Here is an 8,263-nt window from a genome sequence, read left to right as displayed (position 1 = left end):
ATTATGAATATGTCAAGAATGTGAAGTACTGTTTTCATTTAAATCTATGCCCTGGGTTCCACCCTGAAACCCTATCTTGGCTGTGATCGTAACAGCTGGTGTGTGTCCATGTTTAGTTGTTTTTTTCTCTGTTTATTTGAGGATTTTGTTCAGGGAACTTAAGAACTGAAACAATTGATGGCAATATATTTTGCCATATGGAGTCTTAAAATCAACCCAAACACTTTATAGTGTTAGAAATAAAAGCTAAAAGGTATTTCCAGCTCTCTAAAAAAAATCACAGTGTAATTTCTCACCTCCACTGCTAGGATGGGATGTACAGACAGAGGGGCCATGATTTTAACACGTTTCATGGCAGCAATTGAATCTCTCTCTCGCACACACAATCTCTCTCTCTCTCTCTCTCTCTCTCTCTCTCTCTCTCTCTCTCTCTCTCTCTCTCTCTCTCACACACACACACACGCACACACACACACTCGAACCCACGCTCTCTCATATACGCACGCACTCTTTCTCGCGCTCTTTCTCTCTTCACTCTCCATTCTCGCTGTCAATAACTTTTGGGGGTTTTCCACAGAAGTAAAATAAATGTCATGTCCGATGATAAGCATCTGATGAAAAATATGAAGCATTCTGCCAGATAGAGACTACAGTGTGGCGATTGCAGACGCGTACCTTCAGTGCACTGTCCCAGTGGCGCCATCCACATGAAGTGAGCAAAGGAGAATTCGACACAGCGCTGTACTCAGAGGAGTGAGGATTACACAGTTTACTCAACGAATCAGTTGTACTATGGACAATATCGCGAATGTAAGTGTTTCACCGTGTATTTCATGTAAACTATAAATGCCAATTTAGACTTCAGAAGTGAGCGCGCCTGTTATCACCTGCATTGCATGACAAAGGATGAACATGTATTTTAGGCGTATGTTTTGTACCATAACTACTACATTTATCATTGCCTTGTTTTATTAAGCTCTCTGTTTTCTATCTATCTATCTATCTATCTATCTATCTATCTATCTATCTATCTATCTATCTATCTATCTATCTATCTAATCTATTTAGAGTAGACCTATCGAAAGTAACGTACGTAAGTGTGAATTCCTGATAAGATAACATTTACAATTGTTGATGGGCCTAGTGAAATGTGAAAATGAAATTGGCAGCATTTATAGTAACTTCATTTAATTAAAGGTTTTACTATCTCTACCGCGCCCACTTATTTAACAGTAGCAAAGCAGATAATTGAATTGCTCTCCTGCTCATAAGAAGGACGATTCCAATGAGTATTAATTGAGTCAATTCAATGCACATTGGGGGGAGTTTTCTGTGAACATTCAGCGCAATGGAACACATGTTCCCCCTTTCAGAATTTCCCCCATTGGCTGCATTGATGGTTGTAGTATTTACAGCATAATCTCACCCTTTAAAGACTATCTGCATTGTGTTGAACTAATCCCCATTTCTGAACCAGTAGGAACGATCACCCTTTAACTGTTTGAGCTGCTGACCTTTAAGACTCACAAATTACAATGTGGTTTGCTAAAAGCTCTGGAATTATGTACCCTGTCTTTGAGACAGTGTTTTCTTACCAAACCGCTGCAATTAACTGCGACTGCTCACTTCCTTTGCTTTTTGTAAGCCATTTATTAAAACATTCTAGTCCTGTAGAAGGGTATACTCTCCAGTAGTGGTGCGCGTGTAAAATCAGTGGGTAAGCCAAGCCAGAAAAAAAGCCACATTACAACCTATGTGTTGTGATAATTGTGTTGTTTGCTCTAGAACCTGTTAGTTCATAAGCCGTGCAAGTTGCCACCTTGATATACAGGCCTAAGGCAGAGACAGTAAAAAGACACAGTGGCAGAATAGATTCAACCACACCTTTGTTTCATCTGTTACATGAAGCTTGCTGCAACCTGGTCTCAGAGCATTTTGTATGATTCTGTTCGTAAATCTGTGATAATACATTTAGTATGCTTTGTTTCATTTCATATGGTATGTATTAATTTGTGGATGTCCATCGCCCATTTCACATGATATGTTACGAATGACAATTCAAAATATATGTTACAAATTTGCAAAAACATACTACAGTCGTGGCCAAACATTTTGAGAATGATACAAATATTCATTTTCACTAAGACTCGATACGGCAAAATATATTGCCATCGATTGTTTCAGTTCTTAAGTTCCCTGAACAAAATCCTCAAATAAACAGAGAAAAAAACAACTGAACATGGACACACATCAGCTGTTACCATCACAGCCAAGATAGGGTTTCAGGGTGGAACCCAGGGCATAGATTTAAATGAAAACAGTACTTCACATTCTTGACATATTCATAATATTGGAATATTTACAGGTTGCCTCAGTTTGTATGATGCCAGTTTGCATATACTCCAGAATGTTCTGAAGAGTGATCAGATGAATTGCAATTAATTGCAAGTCCCTCTTTGCCATGCAAATGTATTGAATCCCCCAAAAAACATTTCCACTGCATTTCAGCCCTGCCACAAAAGGACCAGCTGACATCATGTCAGTGATTCTCTCGTTAACACAGGAGTGAGTGTTGACGAGGACAAGGCTGGAGATCACTCCGTCATTCTGATTGAGCTCGAATAACAGACTGAAAGCTTCAAAAGGAGGGTGGTGCTTGGAATCATTGTTCTTCCTCTGTCAATCATGGTTAACTGCAAGGAAACACGCGCCATCATCATTGCTTTGCACAAAAAGGGCTTCACAGGGAAGGATATTGCTGCCAGTAAGATTGCACCTAAATCAACCATTTATCGGATTATCAAGAATTTCAAGGAGAGCAGTTCAGTTGTCGTGAAGAAGGCTTCAGGGCGCCCAAGAAAGTCCAGCAAGCGCCAGGACCGTCTGCTAAAGTTGATTCAGCTGCAGGATTGGGGCACCACCAGTACAGAGCTTGCTCAGGAATGGCAGCAGGCAGGTGTGAGTGCATCTGCACGCACAGTGAGGTGAAGACTTTTGGAGGATGGCCTGGTGTCAAGAAGGGCAGCAAAGATGCCACTTCTCTCCAGGAAAAACATCAGGGGCAGACTGATATTCTGCAAAAGGTACAGGGATTGGACTGCTGAGGTCTGGGGTTTTGTCCGGAGAAGACAAGGTGAGTACTACCATCAGTCCTGTGTCATGCTAACAGTAAAGCATCCTGAGGACATTCATGTGTGGGGTTGCTTCTCAGCCAAGGGAGTGGGCTCACTCACAATTTTGCCTAAGAACACAGCCATGAATAAAGAATGGTACCAACACATCCTCCGAGCGCAACTTCTCCCAACCATCCAGGAACAGTTTGGTGATGAACAATGCCTTTTCCAGTATGATGGAGCACCTTGCCATAAGGCAAAAGTGATAACTAATTGGCTCAAGGAACAAAACATCGATATTTTGGATCCATGGCCAGGAAACTCCCCAGATCTTAATCCCATTGAGAAATATTTTTTTTGGGGTGCGCCAGGACACTTCACAGTTGAACTCACTCAGTTTAGCTGAATGCTGATGGGCTATTATTGTATAATTTTCTTATCAAGAGAGGCCAAATGCTCGCTGGCTTCCCTTGCATTCAATGCTATGGGCAGCAACAATATCATACTCTTTTTGACCAGACAGCATCAAATAGATAAACATAGAGAGACAAAGGGGTGCTGTTTCGCTCATTCGGATGCTTTCTCCAGTGGGATACATTCAGCATCTTGTGAATTGAAGGACAATTTTGAAACACAGAGAGACAAACAATAAATTATTAAATTTTTCTGTTATCTTGGTCAATTTTGTGGGAAAGCCTGGCTTCCCTGGGCATCCATGAATACACGCCACTAATACTTTCCGAAATACCTCATTGTTTAATCGAGTACAGCCTTTCAAACCACAGGGATAGATCAGTGGTTTTGCTCATTTTTAAATTTGTTTCCTTACCTTGAAAGTGGTCTATGGACAACGAATCACTGCAATCCACAATGCAAACAATTAGCAACATGAGCATTGTGGGATTAATGTTGCAGTCACTCCTTGTCCATAGACTGGAAACAAATATATAAATATATAAAAATGCTATCCCTTTAAAGTACAGTACCATTCTTATACACTCAATGTGTATTGGGTTGCATGCTGGCACCACCGTATCTACTGTAGTGTACTGGACCTACTGAACGGGAGCTATGGAGGGTTTTACTGTCTCATTGACTACATTTTCATGGCATCATATTAAATCATGTCCACACACAATGGCTGGTGGATGATCTCTTCCAGGTCAACCACTCATGAGGGTTCAGTAGCTAGTCCTCCTGCCTCTGCATGCCAGCTTGCGCGCCTGTCTCTCTGGGGCTGGGTCCTCAGTATCCAGGGTCACTGAAGGGGGAAGCGCTCGCACGTTTAATCTAGCCGAGCTAGCGCCGCGTAATTGCTCACGGTCTCACACAGGGGACGTGTGATAAGCATGGACACTTAAAGCTGCAATATGTAACTTTTTGGGCGACACAACCAATTTCACATAGAAATGTGTTTTATAGATCTGTCATTCTCGTTGAAAGCAAGACTAAGAAGTGGTAGATATTTTCTATTTCTAGGTTTCCCGTTCTTAAGTTTAGTTTTTTTCGTCGTTTACTTTAGGTTTTGTACACCAGATTTTGTACACCAATATTTGTAGTAATGGAAAATATATTTCACAGCGGTTTAGATGGTACAATGTTTCTACTCTACACTATACTTGCTTGTTTAGTCACATAAACTGAAATTAGGCAAACTATTAGAATTTTAGCAACCAGGAAATGGCGGAGCGATTTCTGCACAGTGCATCTTTAATAGCCTGACAGGTGAAGTGGTTATAGCCCAATAATGAGCGGGAAGCCTCAGCCGACCCAACGACAGCTTGGTCTAATTGGATATTGTTTTCCAGGTAGAGCTGGATTGCCTGCTAAGGTGATGTCATTGGACTGTAGTCTCTAATTTGCTGTGCAAGTCACTGAGGTAGACGTTTCACTGAGAATATGCCATGAAAAGGCTTTTGGCATGTTTTTAGCTCTCTTGTGGAAGAAGTTGGATTTTCTGTTTAATGATGATGCATTGAAACCTTTCAATCCACATGCCTACTTGGCATCCTAACTATGAGCTCATATCCCTATATTTGCTGTACCCTCATAAAGCTAACTGAAATTTACATTGCAACAATCCATCTATTCATGTCTCCTGTGCTTATTTGTGTCACATTGGTAAGGCTACCAAGCAAATGTGTGTTTATTCAAATATCAAAGGACTAGCCTTCTTATGCTCATCTGGTTGAGGTGCATTTTTGCATTATGGCAGCTGTGACCAATACCATGCCATGTTTGACATTTTTAAATCAGATCTTTCATTTTAGATAAGTTATTAGGTTTCACTTGGTTTTCAGTCTTCATGATCTTTGCTGCTGTTTCTGACATTCCTGGTTTAACACCTTGGTCGGGGTCAATTGCATTTCAACTCGCTCAGTTTAGAAAAGTCATTAAGAACTGATTCAATTAACATTGGGATTAGGGATGTTAACGGTTAACTGTTAATCGGCCTGAAAATACATTTGACCGGTCATGCTTATCGGTTTATAGGTTCATTTGCATCATTTAGTGTCATTAAATTGGCCACTAAATTGTATTTTAGTTAGTCGTCATGTATCTTATTCATCACACGCGCACAACATATGGCATACAATACAGAGCCTAGTTTGCGGAGAGGAATAGCCTATCACCTGCCAGACAGCACGAGAGTACCTTCTGAAAAAGATGGTACTGGAGTGAAACGTGCTTTTATAAGCCCAGTCATTGTACATTGTGCAACAAATAACTATTGTAAATGCAATCTTGTGTTAGAAACTGTTTTGATGGCCAGTATTAAAAAGAGCTATTTGTAATTCAAGCACACCTTCCATTCGCCATTCGAGTGTATAGTCAACAGTAGGCAGGCTATCCGCGCGTCACCCACCACTTTGCTACGTGAGCTTGAGGAAAGGAAAGGGGGATACCTAGTCAGTTGTACAACTGAATGCATTCAACTGAAATGTGTCTTCAGCATTTTACCCAAACCCTCTGAATGAGAGGTGCGTGAGGCTGGGTTTAACTGCCTTGCTCAGGGGCAGGAGGACAGATGTTTACCTTGTCAGCTCGGGAATCCAATCTAGCAATCTGCAGTATAATTGTTTGAAACCTGAACGATTTACTTTACTTCAAAGAATGAGGCATGTCTTACTTTGCTTCAAAGTAGCCTAGTGGAAATCAAACCTATAGAAACTTGGAGGCAATTATTTTATAAAGACTTCCTCATGCCATTAACCAGAATTTCTCTACTCTTCTATTGGTTTTCATATCAACTTTCTTTCATTGTCCAGAGGCACAATCCTAGCCATATTAGCAACCCATCCTAGTTGTTGCTATGAGATTGACTGGTGGTGCTGCAGAGATGGTTGTCCTTCTGGAAGGTTCTCCCATTTCCACAGAGGAACTGTGCTCTGTCAGAGTGGTCATTGGTTTCTTGGTCACCTCCCTGACCAAGGCCCATCTTACCCGATTGCTCAGTTTGGCCTGGGGGCAAGCTCTAGAAAGTTTTGGTGGTTCCAAACTTCTTCCATTTAAGAATGATGGAGGCCACTGTGATCCTAGTGACCTTCAATGCTGCAGATGTAACAGTATAATTTTAAACCGTCCCCTCGCCCATACCCGGGCGCGAACCAGGGACCTTCTGCACGCATCAACAACAGTCACCCTCGAAGCATCGTTACCCATCGCTCCACAAAAGCCACGTCCCTTGCAGAGCAAGGGGAACTACTACTTCAAGGTCTCAGAGCAAGTGACGTAACCGATTGAAACGCTATTTAGCGCACACCGCTAACTAAGCTAGCCGTTTCACATCCGTTACACAGACATTTTTTGGTACCCTTCCCCAGATCTGTGCCTCGACAAAATCATGTCTCGGCGCTCTACGGACAAGTCCTTCGACCTCATGGTTTGGTTTTTGCTTTGACATGCACTGTCAACTGTGGGACCTTATGGCACACTTTGTGGCTACTTTGTGGGACAAACCTTACAGGTGCATGCCTTTCCAAATCATGTCCAATGAATTGAATTTACCACAGGTGGACTCCAAACAAGTTGTAGAAACTTCTCAGGGATGATCAATGATCGATACACCTGAGATCAATTTCGAGTGTTATTACAAAGGGCCATTTATGTAAATAAGGTATTTCTGTTTTTTTTTTTTTTAATGCATTTGCAAAACATGTAAAAATCCTGTTTTCACTTTGTCATTATGAGGTATTGTGTGTAGATTGATAAGGATTTTTTTAATCAATTTTAGAATAAGGCAGTAGTGTAACAAAATGTGGAAAAAGTCAAAGGGTCTGAATACTTTCTGAATGCACTGTATATTGTTTGTATATGCAGTGCCAGTCAAAAGTTTGGACACACCTACTCAAGGTTTTTCTTTATTTGTACTATTTTTTACATTGTAGAATAATATTGAAGACATCAAAACTATTACTACATATGAATCATGTAGTAACCAAAAAAGTGTTGAAGAAATCGAAATGTATTTTATATTTGAGATTCTTCAAAGTAGCCACCCTTTGCCTTGATGACAGCTTTGCACACTCATGGCATTCTCTCAACCAGCTTCATGAGGTAGTCACCTGGAATGCATTTTAATTAACAGGTGTGCCTTGTTAAAAGTTGATTTGTGCCATTTTTTTCCTTCTTAATGCATTTGAGCCAATCAGTTGTGTTGTGAAAAGGTAGATGTGCTATACAGAAGATAGCCCTATTTGGTAAAAGACCAAGACCATATTATGGCAAGAACAGCTCAAATAAGCAAAGACAGTCCATCATTACTTTAAGACATGAAGGTCAGTCAAGCACTTGTCAGCACTTTTACACATACATCACAGAGGGAATACAAGCCTTTGAGTGGTCTGCACTCTGTCTGCACCTGTTACCAGCACTTTGCCTAATCTGCAGGCCTTCGATTACTCAGCGCTCTGAAAACGTAAGTGCATGTGGATGAAATATCATATAGGAAGGAAGCCTTGGGGTTAGAAGAGGAAGATTTCTTCTTCTGTATTTGGAAAGTGCAGTCATAGCTCCAGGGTACTTTATCCATGAGCGCTGTTGTGACATACAAAATTGTTTGTATTTTGAATGTGAGGGCCATTGGATTGGCATAGCAAATGGTTGGTTGAGTTTAGGTGAACAAATAATAACTAAATCGAATTTAGAGA

The 8,263-nt window shown here is 40.9% G+C and overlaps 1 protein-coding gene across 1 annotated transcript in view; it reads left to right on the top strand.

Annotated features, from left to right (window-relative positions):
* Nucleotides 1–483: 483 nt before the first annotated feature.
* The window catches only part of LOC118397189 (G-protein coupled receptor 4-like), a 52,029-nt gene continuing 44,249 nt past the window's right edge, over nucleotides 484–8,263 (top strand). The window contains exon 1 of the mRNA XM_035791709.1: nucleotides 484–810. The gene's annotated coding sequence lies outside the window, so the exon portion shown is untranslated. The remainder of the gene's footprint in view (nucleotides 811–8,263) is intronic.

This window comes from Oncorhynchus keta, chromosome 18, assembly GCF_023373465.1.
Source record: "Oncorhynchus keta strain PuntledgeMale-10-30-2019 chromosome 18, Oket_V2, whole genome shotgun sequence".
Taxonomy (NCBI): domain Eukaryota; kingdom Metazoa; phylum Chordata; class Actinopteri; order Salmoniformes; family Salmonidae; genus Oncorhynchus; species Oncorhynchus keta.
Note: the sequence above shows the minus strand (reverse complement) of the source record. Positions and strands in the feature narration are given on the sequence as shown.